The sequence below is a fragment of the Bemisia tabaci genome, chromosome 4, assembly GCF_918797505.1.
Source record: "Bemisia tabaci chromosome 4, PGI_BMITA_v3".
Classification (NCBI taxonomy): Eukaryota; Metazoa; Arthropoda; class Insecta; order Hemiptera; family Aleyrodidae; genus Bemisia; species Bemisia tabaci.
In genome coordinates, this window is record NC_092796.1 from 50851162 (window position 1) to 50867307 (window position 16146).

Consider the following 16146-nt stretch of genomic DNA (forward strand, 5'->3'; position numbering starts at 1 on the left):
TGGCGTGGCGCGACTGAACTTTTGAACTTTAAAGCGTTTATTAATTCATTTTTGAAAAAAGAGCCGAATAGAAAATAATGCCGATGGATGTCAAACAATGATTACCGCCTTTCAAACTTTGTCGAGTGGATGAAAAAGCTGACGTGGTATTTTCATTATTTTTCTGGCATGTGAATTTTAATCAGAAACAGTGCTTGTTCAGAGGTTTTTAAATGAATATAACCGTCACTCAATACACAACTCCTTGCTGTTGTAATGAATGGAAAAAATTCGATGTCTTAAATAAAATTCTCTTTTACGTTTATTTTAGTTTTACATATGTTTTTAAAGCAATGTCTTTTAGGTTTAACCATCTCGCGCAAAAATAAATAAATAAACTAAATTAAATGAAACGAAACCCAAAATAAATTGCTTCCTTTGATTACGAAGGCAAGACAGAAAAAATATTGTGCTTAAATATCTGTCATTGACATTTTCACAGGCCATTGTATCAGCCATTTATGCTCAAAAACTGTTCAATAAGATTATATATGCATCCTACCACTACCGAAACTCAGATTTCGTTCACTTAAAAGTTCCACATCAATTCCCATTTTTTTTTCTCAACCAATACTGGATGATTTTTTTGTCTCATGCTTCTCTACGATCATCCTCTGCTCTCCTCTTGCTTTTACTTTCAAACTCTGCAAGAAAGTTTTGTTTTGGTCAATAAACAACAAGAACATCTAGTGATTTTTTTTCCCCTCACCAGAATTCCCTTTGAAACACCCAGGATTCTCATTTTGCTGAAATTTCACAAAAAGTTTCATTTATTTTATTAAAAAAGTAAATTTAATAGGAATAATGAATCTCATACTCCTCGATCATTTTATCAAATATGTTTCATCCGCAGTTACAAAAAAGGCCACGATTGAGTTCCGAATTTAATTATAAAGTTATGATGGAGAAAACAATACGCTCATAATATGAAGCAGTGAAAAAAATTGCAGAATATTCCAGTGAGAGCTTTGAGCCGCGGATTCTCTACTTAACCACAGATGAGTAAAAAACCACCAGTTCCGAACAAACTTCACGATTTTGGTGCAAGTCACTAATTTTCGATCGGAGTAAAAGTTGAGACGCCACTCACTAATTTGCCGTCGCGGTTCACGTGATAACTGCAGATTTAATTCGAACAGAATTGATGTGGTTTCAATGTAAGCTATCTACATTGCCTCCAGGCCCAAGTCGCGCTGATTGTAGTTCTCGTGTCTGAGTTTTATTATCAGCAAATTTGAATCTAATGATCAAGTGCTTTGAGTTTTGTATAAAAGCGTCCTCCTCCAAACGGAAGGTATCCATTCGTTTTGTGTTCTTCTGTTTTCACACCCACAACAACCAAAACCAACCCAATCATCATGAAATTCCTCGTGAGTATTTAAAGTTCAATCTATTGATAATTCTTGAAATCTATATTTCGATTTTTCTCGAACAAAACGTACCTCAAAAGTTGCAATTTAAAGATAGAAATATTGACTTTTAATAAGCTGACCTTTCCTAACAAAATATGCAAGAGCCATTTCCATACCGAAGATAAGCCTGAGGTATATTAGACCTATTTTTACCTGCCGAATATGATTGAATCACCTATCTTTCGAAGGGGTTTTTTGTTTTTCTCTAATCAACCAAAATAGGTGAAAACAACCGGAATACATAGCTTTCATACTTAACCAAGAAAAAAACGCTAAGACAGAGGGTGGTAAAATAGTGATGGGTCCACAATGATTTTTGAACTTTTTGGCCTTGTTTTCCCCACAAAATAGTGTGGACCCAGCTCTATTTTACCACCTCTACATAAAATAATGCGTGCCTATCCCAGAGTAGGTTCAATAGCACTACTTAGAGAAAAACACGAATTCCATTAGCTCATCAGGAATTTTTAAATGTGCAAGGCACACTAAATTTGATGTTTACATTAAGCCATAGCAAATTCCCGAATGATTCTATTACCAAAACGTGTTATGATTTGCAAGGTCGCTCTTCTCTTCGCGATGGTCGCCATCTCCGCCGTGGTCGGTATGCAATCCGAGGAACAGACCCGTGACAAGCGAGCCGTCTTCTACAGCGGATACGGAGGATACGGTGGATACGCTTACGCCCCAGCCGCCTCTTACTACGGAGCTTACGGATACGCCCCTGCAGCCTACGGAGGCTACTACTGGTGAAAAATGCATTGACAGATATGCGCTTTTCCTCCACTTTCATCAGATGATGTAGATCCTACTTCTCATCACTGTTAACCAGATTGCAATGAAATAAATTTCAAAAAATTTACTGCATCTCATTTGTTTCCCTATTTTTTCTTTTTCATTTCCTTATTTTTTTCAAAACCTAGCAAAATAAAACTTAAATCAGGAAAAAACCAGACCTGTGATCAGTCTAGGGTTAGGAGAATGGAGCAGAATTACATCAACTGCGAATAAGTTAGTCTCGCAATTCTATTTTAATCAAAATTTTATCTGGTAAAGAATTCACAACATGAACATTTTTAAATATCCTACATTTGAATTGGATCGCATATGAGGACATCTAAAGTCCATCACATCTTTTGCAGGATTACAATAGTTTCTTTTGCTCTAAGCCACACTGATTAACCAAATCGATACCCAGAGAAAACATTTAACTATGTTCGTGGTAATTTGTTTCATAATTAAAAAATGCCAATTTAAAAATTACTTGTCTTTTTCAATGTCTCATGCATATCAACTTCAGTTCGGAAGTTACGCAGTTGAATCGCTGCATGCAAATTCCGAGATCCTGTACTCGGACTTTTTGCATGATCTGATTAATTTAATTATCAATTGTTTCTCTTTGCTCTTTCTTTTATAGTGCAGGCACAGGCACAGGTCCACACTATGGAACCGTGTCCTTTGTGCTAAGCAAACTTTAAGTACCATTTTGTCGTTGAACGTACAAATATTTTATTAAAACGTAGACGTTCAGTTCGGTTGAAAAAAGAGGTATATAAAAGGAGATAGAGTTGCAAAAAGGTCTTAAAATTAGCATTAATATAGAAATCACAAACATTATCAAAATTTTTGATAGTATAATTTCCTAAAAAATAAATTCTCGTTGTAATTATTGTTACATATTTCGTTCCTGCTATGGACAAAATATTTGCTTGAACGCGAGGAAGTCAAAACGAACAAGGCAACTGAATGGGGAGAGTCAAAGGAGAGAGGGATCGCGTAACCGAGAAAGTTCTATCAGGAGGCCATTAAATGCGTATTCCCATTAAAAATGTAAGAGATACGCAAAACAAATAAAAACAGAAATTGAAAGTTGGAGCGCTTTTTCGGGTCGAATTCTAGAGTCATGCCTGATAGAGGACGAAAAAGCTTCACACATGCGAGTGCCAGCTCGTTGGAAAAATATTGTATTTGGCCAATGGCGCACAGTAGACCGAATCAATAGGAAAGGTCGGACAAAATTTGGAAACATTAATAAGAGCTTATAACTCCGTTTATACACAACTTTGAAGTTCTAAAAGTGGTTCATTGGTTTTCTCGTAAAATTCTCCGCTACAAGCACTCCTTGAACTTTAAAATGTGACGAAATAAACATCATAATTTGCAATTTTTGTCGAAAATGTCATGTGTGACCTCTCTAATTGACTCGATCCACTGTGTGGCAGACACGGAGAGGGCGAGTTTTGAGCCCGGGTCCGCAACGGACGGAATGTAGCGGAAATAAATCAAAACAATTATCGGAAGTCCCGGATTGTAACAAAGGCGGTCTGAGGAGCCGGAGAGGAGGACAAACAAGCTGTAAATCATCATTAAAAGTCGATAATAAATTGCGTTTCCAATTTGAGGGAAGAGAGCTCGCCCAATTCCCCGGAGCGCATAAAAATCCCATCAACCCATGCCCCATGCCGATGGGATGAGCTTCTGAATTTAACTCCCTGCTCCATTGATCCCCGTTTCCCTGATTTTCGCCGCAGGGACTGGACCTCACGGCCAATTCCCGACCACGTCTGAGCTGCGTCATCCAAGACGCATCCGACTGACGAGGCGCCTTTGCCCTCCCTAACCTCCACCCCAACAATTTCAAACTTACCGATGCAAATGTTGAAATTCGGTCAATTTCGGTTCCTCGAGAGCGTTTGATGGGCTATTAATGGGACCGCGTTAAGCAGAAAGGAACCAAGCCACATCAGCTATTGCCAAATTTAACTGGGCAATTTGATTTATTACATGAAAAGGGTGAAGCTAATTTGTTTGAAAATTTCAGTGAATTTTCTGCATGTTACAAGGCAGATCCCCTAAAATTTTTAAAAAAAATTTGCACAAACGTTCTCTTGTAGAAAATTAAATTCCTCAGTTACATGTAGCAACAGCCGATGTGGTTTGGTTCCTTTCTGTTAAACGCGGTCCAATTAAAGTTGCGACTCATCAACTGGCTGAATCAGTTTATAAATATGCCCATAACGTAAACGTTGGAAAATATTGGTGTAATAACTGAAAATAAACATCTTAACTCATCATAGCTGAGGTGGCGGAAAAATTCCAGTCCTACTTTAATACTTCAAAACTACTCACAAAACTGTCAGTTTCTTTCAATTTTTTAAAAAATGTTCTCAGAATTGAAAAAATTAGAAATGTTGGGAACATGAATTTACAATTATTCCAAAACGATTAACATGGGAAGAGAATGATATCCCAATTTACAAACTGAAGGACGACTTTTCAAAGTTTTACTGTTATAGTACACCGCAGCTCATCTAAATATGAAATCGGAAAATTCCCTTCCAATTCATATTTTTGCCATTGCCATCATCAATTTTTAATTATTATTTGTTTCCTTTCCCGGCGAGGTTACTTTTTTGGTCTGGCACGGCTAAAGAATAATTTTACTGACTACTTGATTTTCACTGATATGTAATCTTGAGGAAATCGTACGTGAATCAGCCATGTGACATTATGACAAGCATTTTGTAAGAAATCCAGTGCTGGCTACTAGATTTTCTGAGAATCTTTTATATTCAGGAATCTAGTGATCACTCAAATATTTTTCCGTCTAAGTACACACGTGTACATATTTATCTGAGAAAAACACCCAACATCAGCTTTGCGTGACTCAAGATGCACGAGATTTTATCACAAGTTAAAAATACCATCCCTGAAATCCATACCTCTCTTAAAAGTGGTTCAATTTCTACGCAGAGAAATATTTTTCACCAGTTTCTCGAATTAAAGAACGATTTCTGAAAATGGATGCTATAGCCGGAGCCGGGGAGTCCCGAAGGGATTAAGACAAGCACGAATCTATCACAAGGGAAGGAAGATAAGGGTGAGGCGGAAAGGGTGAAAGGGTGGGCCGAGGAAGGGGTTGGAGAATGAATAGACGGCAGGATTGTAAACGCAGAGTTAAGAATCCAGATTGATCCACAATATTCCTCGTTGAATATTTTATCCACCTCCACCTCTGTCCCTTTTTAAACCCCTTCATCCCGCCTCGGAACCTCCGCTGCCGTGCTGAGGAAAAACACCGTATGGACATTCGAGAGTTGCCAAATTTCCTCCCATAAGATGTCTAGTTTTGCGGAGGGTTATGCATATTTTTTCTTGAAATTTCCTGATGTTTTAGATAAAATTGCGAACAAAATTGTCTGAAAAATTGGAGGAATATTATTCAACATTTTCCCCCTAATTATCTCTTTATTGAAGGCAATGTGGCAACGCCTGAAGGCTCTTACGTTGCTCTTCTTTAGCACGGCAGTTTGGGTCTCATCCTTCCGCCAACCTAGACGGTTATTACAACAGACACCATGCATTCGTTATTTATGACTGTCTCGTCGCAAATAAGGTAGTCTAAAAAACACACGAACGTCTGATCTGAATTTTTGCAGCCATGTGATCCACGTTCCCGTTTAACACTGCGTTAAGGTTATTTATCGTCCTGCACAGGCTGCACTGATAGATAGAACGCTTTGCGATCAGGTAGCACAAATGTATTTTTTATCTTGGCGTTAGTGAGATTTTTGGGGATTTTGCCCGACTCCAGGTGTAAATAATTGTATCTCTAAGTACATTTTGATGTCTAAAGTAAAATAGTACCTTTGTTGCGACGGAAAAAATCTCCGGTGGTGCTTGATTTTTGTTCTATTTTTGTTTAAAAAATACTAGCTAAAATATCTACTTGAAATTTTGTGTAAATACCTTAAAAGAGTCGGAAATATTTACAGAAAATTTCAAGAGAACCCTTCGACTAGTCCTGAAAAAAAAAGGAAAAGGAAGAGAGAAGAAAACATTATTAGAACTTTGCATTATCGCATTTGGAAGTACGCATTTTTCGACTCTGACCATCCATTTAGTGGAACCGATTATATTGCAAAATTTGCGCGATCTCTAAATTTTCACTAGTATGGATTTTATCATTGCTCGATGAAAAACAGATTAATGGGAAAATGTATTCCTGGGTTCAGAATTACCCAGGATAGTAACGATAGAGTCGAATGGTCTAGTTTTCCTTTGAGTGTGGCGTTTACGTGAATTGGAAAGTAATCTGTTCAATCCCATTCAAGCTCAAATCACTCCCAACTTCACGATTTTATCACCGAAATAATTGCTAACAGTGTTGCCGTCCTGATAAAATAGTCAAAATATACCACACGAAAGTGTTCGGGGGAATTTCGTTTCAAATGACAACTATGCTGTTCCGATCGGCAAACTTTCGGGAGTATGTCGCTGTAGAATTTTCACTCGTGCAAATTCGAGGTTTTAGGAATGCTCTCAAGCGTGAAAACAAGCCAATCAGTTGAAATTTTCCCTGTCCGAGCTTTAGCGGAGGGATTTGATTAGTTTTTCGAACGGACGACGTAATGCATCGACATCAATTCATTCACTATTTAAAGGTACCAGTTAGTAGCAACTTCATCTGTTATCGCTGTTCCGACCCACCGCTATTGGTTGATCCTTTATCGAAAGTTTTGAACAAAGTTAGGAGCTTCGTCGCAGCCGCGAGGATGATAAGCCCTAACCTAAGGTACTACTGTCCAACACAACTTGCCCGCATTAAGTGCTATAAAATTGCTTTATTTTCAACCGCATCGTTTACTTCCTTCTCTTTAAGGTTCTTCTTCTTTTAAATGAAGAAACCAAGTTAGTGTTGACAACCCATACGCTCTCTATTCTCCTGTTCCCGCTTTTAGGATATCATCGTCTTTCCCTCACGAAGGAACGTAAATACATTTCAATGTGGCCAGAATTCTCCTTGAAAATAGTAATTTCAATTGAAGGATCTTGGACATTTCTGACTAAAGATTTCACTGATTCTTCATCTGATCTAATGCAAAAGTCAGAGAAATTTTGGAAAAAAATTCCACAGGTATAATCATGTAAAAAATCGAATTCTCTGAGTCAATTTTGCAACCTTGGAATAGAGTTACGTTCTTTCGTCCAATTCTTTGCCAATTTTCAGGAAGTATAATGATTTTTCCTTTCCTTTTTTCCCTGTTTTTGTTGTTTATTCCTTTCATTTTGAAGCGTCTGCTCGGAATTTCGTATTATCATCGCTGTCCTAGCCTGATGAACCACGATCATACAGATACGGAAATGACGTCATGCAACACCAGTGAATACACCCTCATCTCTGCAATGCCCTGGGCAAATTCACATGATGCAGCGTCGATTTATGCCTGGAGCAATAATTATGAAGTTTTTATTTGGCTTCTAATAAAAACAAATCATTAAGTCGAGTACTGAATCGTCAGCGTCGCGAGGCTGTCCCAAGTGTCCCATTCTATACTACCGTTCACAGCAATAACGCCGCAAGTCCATCACAAATGTTGTATTTTTCTTCCACACAAATCGTGTCAAAATCGAGTCGAAAAAATGAAGGATGAATATCTGCTAGTTTTCTTGTAAAATGGTATTTTGTCAAAAAAAGTCGATCGGAGTTACGACATTTTTCTACTTTAGACGGCATAGAAGAATATCTTAAATACCACCGAACGATGACAAGCATATTAACTCCGGGCTCGTCTCGATGAATTTAGGAATTTCGAGCTGTGCAGGAATTTGAACATTTTATCGAGTCGGTAGCAAATCCGCTGTGAAACGGACTCTCAAGTAGAATCCAAGAACTCAACGATCATCATTGACGAGCAGGAAATCTAGGACGCGTCTTCCTCCACTCAACTAGCAATTCAAAGTATTCACACATCTCGCTTATTTCCTAGGAGAGTAAATATTCAATATAAAATTAGTTGACCTCCTTTTCAACGAGAGGAATCCAATTGATGATCGTTCAAATGAGATCAAATCGACATTCTCTCTCGGTCTGCTTTCGTGTTTTTAATGGCTTGATAACACTTCGTACAGTCTTACAAAAACCGAATTGGTGGCTTTTTTATCCTAATTTGTGTTCCTCTTTAAATCCCTTTAGGATCTATGTTCTCTCTATACTGTCGCTTTAATGTAAGTCATTATGACTTTTTGAAATCAGTATTTAATCGCATACTTCATCTAAACAAAAAACAGAATTTTTGGCAATTTGTCACCTTTTATCAATTAGAATCTTGGCCAGGAAACATTTCTGTCTTTTACTTTAATTATTAATCTTATATTCATTTTAATAAATAACTCCACAAGTCTCTTCGTTGTCTAATTTGTCTGACAGGTGTAGTAAATACCCTTTAGACTAAACAGACTTGTTACAGTGTAATAATTTGGCAAATAAAGTTGATAAACCGTTGCTTTCCCGACAAAAGAACGTAACTCCATTCCAATGTTGCCAAACTTTCCCTCACTAAGTGCATTTTCCCAGGAGAATTATACGGGCATTTCTACCTGAAAATTTTAAAGATTTTTCTTCTGCTCCTGTGCGAAAATCAGAAAAATTTTGACTAAAGAGTGCACAGGTATATTCTTGCAATGGTTGATTAAATTGAGTCAATTTGGCAACCTTTTTGCCGTCCGAAATCAAAACGCCGTATCTCCATTCAACACTTTTTCAATTTTTTTTCCAGACAAAATGCTGTTTTACGAGAAACCTGAAAAATATTCGTCCTTCATTTTTTCAATGCAATTTCGCCACAGCATTAGGAACTAAAAATGAAAAACTGAAGCCTTGTGTAAATTGAATTTTCTTGTGATAGAGCAGCATGTGCTGAAAAAAATTGAACGGAGTTACGGCATTTTTGCTGTGTATACGGCAGAATTGGACCGAGTTTAACAGAAAGGAACCAAGCCACATCAGCTGTTGCCAAATTTATCCGGGCAATTAATTTTTTTACGAGAGAACGTTTGTGCGGATTCCTTTTAAAATTGTTAAGGAATTTGCGTCAGATTATGGAGATTTTTCACTGAAATTTGCACGGGAATCCGCACAACCGTTTTCATGTACAAAATTAAATTGCCCAATTAAATTTGGCGATAGCCGATGTGGCTTGGTTCCTTTCTTTTTAACGCGGTCCAATTATGGACGGTCCCTCACCGAAAAAAAATCTCGGTGTATTTACTAAGAAAAGGGTAAAATTACCAAGAATTCAGGGCTATCTATTTGATCCCAGTTTTTTCTTGGTAAAATTACCATTTATGGAATTGGTAATTTTACCGAGAAATCTCGGTAAAATTATCGAACTTTCTCGGTAATTTTACTGGACCTTGGTAAAAACGCCAATATTTTTTATCGACTGTGGTAGAATTACCGAGATAAAAAGGCAAAGTTACCGGGAATCAATTACCAATAAAAGTGGTGTTCTTACCTGAAAATAACAGTAAAAGTGCCGGTTTTTAGGTAAGCTTACCAGTCTGTCTTGGTAAAATTACCAATAATTGGTAAAAAAAAGTGAGATGGTAAAGGTACCAACGGACCGTAGTAAAAACGCCGTGAATTTTTTTTTCAGTGTTGTCCCGTTGGTCGGTTACGTATGGCGAAAATGAGGGAGTGGTTCAGATCGGAGTGGAACCTCGCGGAAAGCAGGCGCTCTGGAGCCCGGCTTACCAGATGTTGGTGTCATCCTGGGGGACCGGGGACCCGTCGGCGATGGCGACGTCACTGGGAGTCTCCGGGAAACTTTCCAGCCGAGCTCACACGTGGCCCCACTCCAGCTCCGGCTCATCCCGTAATCCGAACTGATATCAACTGCAGTGCCATGCGCTTCCCTCCCACCCTTGCCAAATCCCGAAAAACACACATCCCACCACGTAGCGAAAAAATCGAATCTCGTCGAGAACTGGCGGCGTCGACTTGTGGGGGTTGCCAGATTTGGCGGTGAAATTAGTCGGATGGGGCTCATTCCTGCTCGACGTGTCGACCGCGGCGTCTATCACGCCCCCCGGCTCGTACGCTGTCACGGGGGCCCTAATTAAATCGCAGCGCTATTTTGATTCCCTCCGTCGCGTCTTTGTCTCCCGGAATTAATCTCAGGAGCTCAGCGGACAAAGGCTCCGCGAGCTTTTTTCACGGATCGACTCTGCCTCCAAGTGCGCGGGACTCAGGCGCGCTGCTGGGATGAGCCGCGGGACACGTAAAAGCACGTGCTAACCATGGCTCATACAGAAGTGCACGTAATGCTCTTTGTATTATTACAGCATCGCGGCGACGAGGGAGAAAGCTCCTGCTAATACTCCCCCACCCCTCCATCGAGGACGTATGATGATGACCGGACAAAATGCGAGTGTCGAGGGGTCTTGTTTGGTTCGGAATCGAATCAGGGTCTTTAAAGCATTGCATCCTCTGTGGATGTATCGAGATGTTGCCAACATTCTTAACGCTTTTTCTCGCTTCCTTCGTTTCGTAGTATTGTTTTCCCATTGAAGTGGCGAGAAATATGGGCTTCCTTCAGGAAAAAAGGAATCAGCTGTTTGATTAGGCATTTGGACGTATTTATGCTGAAAGAAACTATGTAACGCGCAAACCTTACGCACATAATGCCATTTAGCTAAAAATATACCCATATTATTTTTATGTGACCATAAAAAGTGTCAATATTGTATTCTACTTGTTTATATTTATATTTTTATTTTTATTTTTATTTTTATCTAACTTGAATTAATTCCAGCCAAGCTCACCCCTCACTGGAAAAAAAACACATTGGATCTAGAGTACAGATTCTTGAAAACATCGACAAGAAAAAATACTCTTGATTCAATCGGATTTTTGCTTGAATCAAAACGAAATCCGCTTAAATGAGGAGGCTTGGTTCTTGATGTAAGCTAGATTCTGATTGAATCAAGAGTACTTTTTCTTGTCGATGTTTTTAAGAGTCTGGACTCTAGATCCAATGTGTTTTTTTTTCCATTGCTCGTTACAATTCCTCCCCTAAGGTTGAAAGGAAGTATTATGTCCATTCAATTCGATTTTCATCTGACGCATACACAGACCTATTTCATTGTGATTCAACGAGTGCGAAGGAATATTTTTTACTTTCGTCCTCGAAACTATTACGAATTAATGATTACATATTACACAACAATTTTTCGTCTCTTAATTCGGTTATGATTTTTAGTAACATTTTATTTAGACTCACTTACTGTTAAATTCCCCTGATCGTTAAAGCCGGAGCCTTATTTAACTACCATTAGTGTCATCAGAGTCCTCTATAGAGTTTTCGCCTCGTAATATAATGGGAGGGACTGAAAGCTGAGACGCACACTTTAGAGGACGATTTGCCGGGTAAGAGCGCGGCGCCTAAATTCTGCTCTGTCTACAGCCGAGCCCTTTGTTTTGTCGATAAAAGTTTCTGAAATGCTGCGATAATTTAACTGCAAAAGGAGCATGAAAATCGCCCGGCTCGGAAAGGGCAGGGGAAGGGTCTGAGGGATACTCCTTCTTTAACTGCATCTTCTTTGCTGCTCCCTTCCCTTCCATCTCCGTCTCAGAATATTCCTGAACCCCCTCCGATCTCCTCTACCGCTACCCTAACCCACCCTTTCCCACCGCGCAGAGCCATCCTCAAAAACAAATCCCAGCTTTTACTCCGGCCGAGTTAAATGGATTTTTGTAGGTAAACTTTTTAACAACTTTATGGAAGTGAACTCTAAAATAAACAATATTTTCCGCAAACCCGCTAGGCAGATTTGCAACATTTAGTTCTATTTTCTAGGTTTTTTCATAACGCTCGCATATTTTCGTGCTGATTCTATCAAAACTCTGAGGTATAACTCCTTCAACACAATGGCGCATCACACTCAAAGCGTCAATGACCTCATATTATCTACGCCGCCGCCATGTAGATTTCTAACTGAGGAAGAAGAGGAAGGCCCCCTTTTTTCTCTTAACAATCGGCAACGGTGTTCAATGGTCAATTCTCGAAGTTGTATCATTTGTACGTTACATTTTTCCGACAATTTCATTCTCGGATTTCTTCGCAATGTCATTTTTCGTTCTCACCACGTAAAAGTTGCAGGCACTTTCGAGAAAAAAGTCGGATTTCCTGGCAACTCTAACGAATGACCGTGTATTTACAAAAGATAAATTTATCCTGTGTGGAAAGCGAATTCTTTCCTATAAATTTGTGCAAAATATGATTCAATACCGGAATATCAAATACTTGGAAAAGTAAAACCAGGAACTCCGCAGTGATTACGCCCTGACGAAGTTTCCAAGAGGTGCCATAGGCTCCGAACTCCAACAAATTGCTTTTCACGCTTTAGTTATGTTATTCAGAGTTTGGTATATACATAACGTACGTAAAAAAGTATTAAAACCATGTCCTTTCATAGGCTCTGACCCCCAAAATCTTCATTTCTCATCACAGTTCTTTCAATCGTTCTTCTGGGATAATTTCCGTGATTTTTGCGGTTATCAACAAAGGACATGCAGTCTTGAAGTCAGGCCAGGGTACTTACCCCCTAGTATTTTGAATATTTACAGTGCGTTAAGAAATAAATGGAGCATACGGAAAAACACATCAGTAGTCCAAACGATCTTTCATTTATGTCTACATATTTCAGCCCATTATCGATGCTTTAAGGGTCATAAAATTCAAGTACAACTAAGAACCATCTGTGAATCCTCAAATTTTTGTATTTGCATGCTAAATTTTGAATTGTCGTAATCTTAACGCCGTATTTCAAGTTGAACAAGAATTGCGCCAAAGATATTACCGTCCGGCCGATTAGCAGTGCGGCCAACCTGACCCAGGGTATGCTTGATACGCGTTTGAAAATGAGAGGAAGGAGGCAGGATAATTGCCGCAAATTAGCGATGATTTAGAATGCGGATTATCCGGATAGGAAATGAGTTTGTTGACTCGAGCGACCTCTTTAATCATAGCTCGGCTGGAAAAAATGCGGGCATACGCACGGCTTTTAATGGTTTCGAATGATTCATTCACTTTGTTGCAGTGTCCCGTCTTGCAGAGACTAAAATTAATTTTTATTGTAAAATTATTCACTCTTCCTCTGTAGGGCCTTTAAATTGGATTTTTTATTACCGGCACGTATGAAAATACCGGCGCAGCGAAATTAGCGCGGGAAGGAGATAGGGCGAAAGTTCGGCGCTCATTTTTCTCCGAACTTTTGTCCGGCGATCCTTCAGTTCGCGAGCATTTAGGTTATGTGCGCTGATATTGCCTCTGACCGAAAAAAAGGGGGAAAAATACACACTGGGAAATCTCCATTATCCGCGCGCAGAAAATGGGGTTTTGTTCTCCCTCTTTTTTCGATGGTTTTAGTCCGGGGGTCGGAGGGTCGGTCCAGTGAACGCCCGCTGTAAGAGATTGCAATCAGCGGACGAACGAGGAGTGAATATTTTCGCGTACTTACGCTTTCAGCGTCACGGGGCGCCAAGCGCCATTCTGCCGTGCTAAGGAAAAACGCCGTATGAACATTCAAGAGTTGCCAAATTTCCTTCGATAAAACCTTAATTTACTAAAAAAATTGTGAATTTTTTTCTTCAATTTTTTCAGACGATTTTGATCGCACTTTCGCTTTAAACGGCTAAGCATTTCATGGAAAAATACGCATAATCGTTCTCAAAAATACATGTTTTATCCGGGGCAATTTGGCAACCCTCGAATGTTCATACGGCGTTTTTCCTTAGCACGGCAGCATTGTGCCGCTATTTTACAGGAAAACCTGAGTGTCGGCCTTGTATCTCTTTCGTCTTACGACCCCTAAAAGCCTTATGCTTACCTTTGACATTTTTTTCAGTTATTTTAATGTATATATTAATATATTTATTTTCAAATGCACGTAGCTGTCACTCGCAACGCTTTGAAACTTTTCGTGAATTTTCACAGAGTATAGTCTCAAAATTTCAAATTTGAATGTTCTTTAGTTTTCTTGTAAAAATGATGAAATGAGTGAGGAAATTGGTGTTATAATCATACTGATATCAATATATTTATTTTCAAATGCATGTAGCTGTCATTCACAACGCTTTGAAACTTTTCGTGAATTTTCACAGGGTACAGTCTCAAAATTTTAAATTCGAATGCTCTTTAGTTTTTTTGTAAAAATGATGAAATGAGTGAGGAAATTAGTGATGTAATTTCGCTGATTCTGGTTAGATTGTCTAATCATTGCAACACGGCGGGTATTTCCAACCGGGTATTTTCAAAATTGGTGCTGCATTAGCTTCAATTTTCAACCATGTCAACCCCGCCTCCAGTAAATTTTCGGCCAAAAAATGGTACGGAGCTAACTTCCTATATACTTCTTTAGCCAGAGAGAAGGAAGTGAAAAAGGAAAATAAAATTTGATTTGACATCGTGACAAAAAGGCATTGGCAACACAACGCGTTTTAGATGACTTGATACTAAAAGAAAGCTTCACGTAATGCTATACAGAAAACAGAAATCCTGCAACATTTTTCATACGTTATATGTGCATATATTCCTCATCAAATAACTCAATTTTTCCCGTTTCTTAAAAATGCTCCTTGACTTTCGAATCCTTCAAACGTTTCTTTACGTTAAAAAGCTCTGAATTTTTTACTATGCAACATGATTGCGGAGGTGAAGCTGGATGTGTTTAGGGCCGCGTTTTCTTCGAGGAGCCTCTTTGAAAAGAGGCGAGAGCTTTGAAAAGTGGCTGGAAAATATTAGCGACGACCATGAATATGGTGGAAACGTGAAAGATTTGAATAAATGAACGCCAGGCTTGTCCCAATAAAAATGAATGATGGCGTAGGTGTACACGTGAGTATTAACCCTAACGTCACGCGCAGTGCTGCCTATCTTTCAATTTTCCCAAGTAGGCCAGTAAAGTGCACTTTTCCAGATAGAGCAAAAGTTAGATCCGCATAATTGATTTTCATACGACTTGTACAAATGTTGGTGTACGTCATAATACTGTCAATCAGACAAAATTACGCGCGAAAATTAATTTACCTAATTGAGATAGATGATTTCAAGTTTAAAAACGTTTGAATTAAGGTCTTAATGTTTTTCGTGGAAAATAATTGAGCCGCGTTAAAAAGAAAGGAACCAAGCCACATCAACTATTGCCAAATTTAATCGGGCAATTTAATTTTTACATGGAAACCGCTGTGCGGATTTTTGTGCAAATTTCAGTGAATTTTCTCCATAATGCAAAGCAAATTCCTTAAAATTTTCAAAGGAATCTGCATAGACGTTCTCTCGTAAAAAATGTAATTTCCCTGTTAAATTTGGCAATAGCTGAAGTGGCTTGGTTCCTTTAACGCGGTCCAATTTTGCCTATTTTGATACTTTTTTCAAGGCATTGCAATCAAATTGTATTGATCTACCTGGTGCTTTTATTTTTATTTTTTTACAGTTTGAGCCCCTATTTTATTTTGTATAGGTAACTTGAGTACAAATGTCCATCTTTTTTAACTTAATTTTGATGGACACGGCAAGGAAAAAATGTCGTAATTAATTTAGGCGTGGGTATGTGGACTTAAGACTTCAGCAAATAATTACAACGTAACGTGTATACTATAATCACCGTCTCAATAAATTTAAGATAAATTGTTCAGGGTAACTGCTGAACGTAAGCCACCAAAAAGTAAGTTATCGTGGACCAAAAAATAAGCGCTCATGACGAAAGTGTAACGCTTGGACTTATATAACGTATCATTTTTAGCGAGAGATCGGCAGCAGCGTGGACCCTAATGTTCCTACGAAGTCGAATTTTCGTGCCCGGCTCTGAATATCAAGCAATCGTGCTTTTTTCAGGGCCATATATCGAGGGA

General features: G+C 38.7%; 1 long non-coding RNA gene across 1 annotated transcript; it reads left to right on the forward strand.

Annotated features, from left to right (window-relative positions):
* The first annotated feature begins 1251 nt into the window (after nt 1-1251).
* Nucleotides 1252-2318, forward strand: LOC109042445 (uncharacterized). The gene is made up of 2 exons (XR_002010075.2): nt 1252-1409; nt 2013-2318. It is a non-coding gene; the product is annotated as an uncharacterized lncRNA (long non-coding RNA).
* The last annotated feature ends 13828 nt before the right edge of the window (nt 2319-16146 follow it).